Source organism: Galeopterus variegatus, unplaced genomic scaffold, assembly GCF_000696425.1.
Source record: "Galeopterus variegatus unplaced genomic scaffold, G_variegatus-3.0.2 Scaffold2527, whole genome shotgun sequence".
Lineage (NCBI taxonomy): Eukaryota > Metazoa > Chordata > Mammalia > Dermoptera > Cynocephalidae > Galeopterus > Galeopterus variegatus.
Genome location: NW_007728638.1, coordinates 14,096 through 17,483, shown reverse-complemented (window position 1 = coordinate 17,483; position 3,388 = coordinate 14,096). Strand labels below are relative to the sequence as shown.

The 3,388-nt window shown below is 43.7% G+C and overlaps 1 non-coding gene across 1 annotated transcript; it reads right to left on the bottom strand.

Moving 5' to 3' along the window:
* Positions 1-674: 674 nt before the first annotated feature.
* TRNAI-GAU lies at positions 675-748 on the bottom strand. Its single transcript has one exon. It is a non-coding gene; the product is annotated as a tRNA-Ile (tRNA).
* Positions 749-3,388: the final 2,640 nt, after the last annotated feature.

Here is a 3,388-nt window from a genome sequence, read left to right as displayed (position 1 = left end):
CCCAACTGGTCATCTGTTTCCATAAGATCATTTGGAGCCCACCTTCAGGGATTTTTTTTTTCTCCAAACAAATTAAGATTTGTAACTTTTCCTCAGGGAATAAAATCGTAATGAATATATGAATATATGAATGAATGTATGTATATAATGAATAGACATACATATACATATATACATACACACACATATACATGTATGGGTATGTTTGTGTGAGTGTATATTTATGTCTATCAGGATTTATATGTATAGTATATATATGAATGTATATGTATGTATGTATAAATATATATAAATGTACTCTATATGTATGAATATAGATGTAAATTATCTTGACTCTTTTCAAGCTTGTATGTAAATAGCTGAATGTCAAAGACCATTATACTGATTCAAATACTGACTTTTTAATTATAACCTCCTATTGACATCAGAACTGATTTAAGCTTTTGTGTCATTTCTTTAACATTTTTTTTACCTGCTATATAAATTGTACATGCTCATTAAAGAAAAGCAATTCTATCTCTTCAGCAGGCAAATACAAACTTATTTAATGTGATGCATTTCTTTCTAGTGTATATATATTTTTAGGTCTCCACTCCAGTTAGTACATGAAATTAGAATTTTGTGTTCTGCTTTTTTCACTTGAATTTTTCTCTTTTTTTCTCTCTCTTTCTTTCTGGCTGGTACAGGGATTGAACCCTGGACCTCGGTGTTATCAGCACCACACTCTAACCCACTGAGCTAACCAGCCAGCTCAATTTGGGTCACTTCCACATGACACCAGCTTTGCATTTTTTAGGACAACTGAGGGTTACAATTAGGAGCAACATTGCTTCAGCAGTGAGCCGTGGTAGCCACAAGGTGAGGCCACAGGGCAGCATCTGTTCAGCTAAGCATGGGCCCTTCAGGGGTGGGTCCTTCTTCCAGGCCAGAAGGCCAGACATCCGACTGCGGGGTTGGGCAGGGCCACATGCCTCTGAGACCCGCTGGGGAAAGCCTGCGCCAGGCCTTTCTCTCAGCTTCCGATGACCCAGTGTCCCTTGGCTCATGTCTGTGTCACTGCAATCTCTGTCTCCGTCTTCACGTGGACTTCTCCTCTGCGTGTCTCTGTTCACATCTCCTTCCTCTTATAAGGACACCAGTCATTGGATTAGGGCCCAGTTAATCCAATATGGCCTCATCTTAACTAATTATATCTGCAAAGACCCTGTTTTCATATAAGGTCACGCTCACAGGGGCAGGGGTTAGGGCTTGAGCATATCTTTTTTGGGGACACAATTCAGCCCACAATGGAAAAAAAAAAAAGCAGGGAAAGGAAGTTCCAGGGTTGGGGGAGCATAATTTTGGGATGAGCTCAGTTTCAAGCATCTGCAACATGTGTCTGGGGCCCCAGCACTTCAGTGTTAGTGGTTTAGGGGCCAGCACAGGAGGGACCCGTCCCCTGCTGACATACAGATTTCTGCTGCTTGCTCCCACCCCCTTTTCTTTTTACTTGGCCCCTTTGAAGTGGAAATGAAAAGTCACCGATAGCTTTACCTGGTCACTAAGACCTTGCTTGCCTGCATCTTGGTGTGCTGGTTTGTCGTCTGGCTCTGCAGGCCAGGGCTCTTTACAGCCTTCAGGTGAGAAGCTGACACGTTTCCACTAAAGCTGCCTCATAAAAGGTGGAAATACACTGAGCAAAGGATTCCATTTCCTGTCCTCTGCCAGTGGGAGTATGCACCAGGCTTTCATTCGTGGCCACACACCCCAGGGAGGCAACACCGTGAGCCGTTTTTCTGAATAAATGTTGGCACTGTATCATTTTCCTTTGGTGCAAAGTATTGCATGTAAAGGGGAAAAATGTAGAAACAAGACCAACCCAGCTGTATAAAGTCAGGGGATCTACGAAACGGAGGCACGGGGAGAGGACAGGCGTTGAAAGAGTGGGGTTGGATAAGACAGACGGGCTGTCTCCGACACCCTGTGGGCTCTGTGTCCTTGCCCCAGAGATGTGAGCGGCGCCCTGGGTGTGTGCTAAGAGGGCTGAGAGTTCTAGAGATTTGTCCAGTTTTGCCTGTGCCTAATGGCAGCAGATATTTAAAATAATTTTTCCTCTTGTTAACGCTCCCTTTGTTTGAGATCATGAACTAGGTAATGATGGTTTAAAATCCCGAATGGACCAGGAAAGATTTTATTTTATTTTTTAAATTAATAGCTGGGTCTTTAGAGCAGTTTGAGATTTACAGAAAACCTAGGCACATAGTACAGAGAATTACCATACACCCTTTCTCTCCCTGCTGCCTCAGTCTCCCCCATTGATAACATCTTGAATGAGCGCGGTACCTTTGTTACAGTTGATGGACCAGTACGAGTACTGATACATTATGATTTACTGAAGTTTGCATTAGGCTTTACTTTGTGTTGAACATTCTCTGGGTCTTGACAAATGTATAGCGATGTGTATCCACCATTACAGTACCGTAGAGAATAGTTTCACTGCTCCGAACATCCCGTGCCCCAACTATCCACCCCTTCCTCCTCCAGCCTCTGGCAACCTCTGCTCTCTTACTGTCTTCATAGCTTTGCCTTTTCCAGACTGTCATATAGTTGGAATCATACAGTGTGTAGACTTTCAGACTGGCTTCTTTCTTATGCATTCTTATGCATTGAAGATTCGTCCATATCTCTTAAGAATTTTATCGAAGTAAAACATACATGCAGAAAAGTACACAAATCATACTTGCCAGTTCAGCAAATTTTCAGAGTGGATTCGCCTGTGTAACCAGCCCTGGATTGAGCAGCAGTTAGTGGCCAGCACGGGGAAGACCCCATGTCCACTCATAGTCATCACGCCCTCCCTTCTCACCAGAGGCGACCCCAGGTGACTGCTCTCTGGACTTCTAGCACCGCGGTTTTGCCTGTCAGTACATCTTTCTGGGGCTGGCTTCTTTCACTCGCATCCCACCTGTGAGCTTCATCCGTGCACGTGGGTGTGGTTGTAGGTCACTGCTTTGCACTGGTGTGTAGTACTCCTTGGTGAGAATATCATCTGATTTATTTATTCATTCCATTCATGATGGGCATTTGGGTAGTTTCCAGTCTTGGTCTATTATAAATTGTGCTAGATCTAACCAAGGGAGAGTGCTGATAGACAACTGCTGTTGACCCATAAACATGGCTATTCCCTATGGTTCAACCAATGTGTGTCTTTTGGTGTGTGCATGCCCACATTTCTATCGGATGAGAGCAGGTTGTAATGGTGACGTTTTGAAGTAAAGAGGTGCTGAGGGGCTGGCTGCTGCCACTCAGATACTCTTGTGTGTGTGTTTATGAATGAAACATTTGGCATCTCTCATGCTAGAAGTCAGACTATGGATGGACATTGCTGAAAGAGAAGAACTTTTTCATC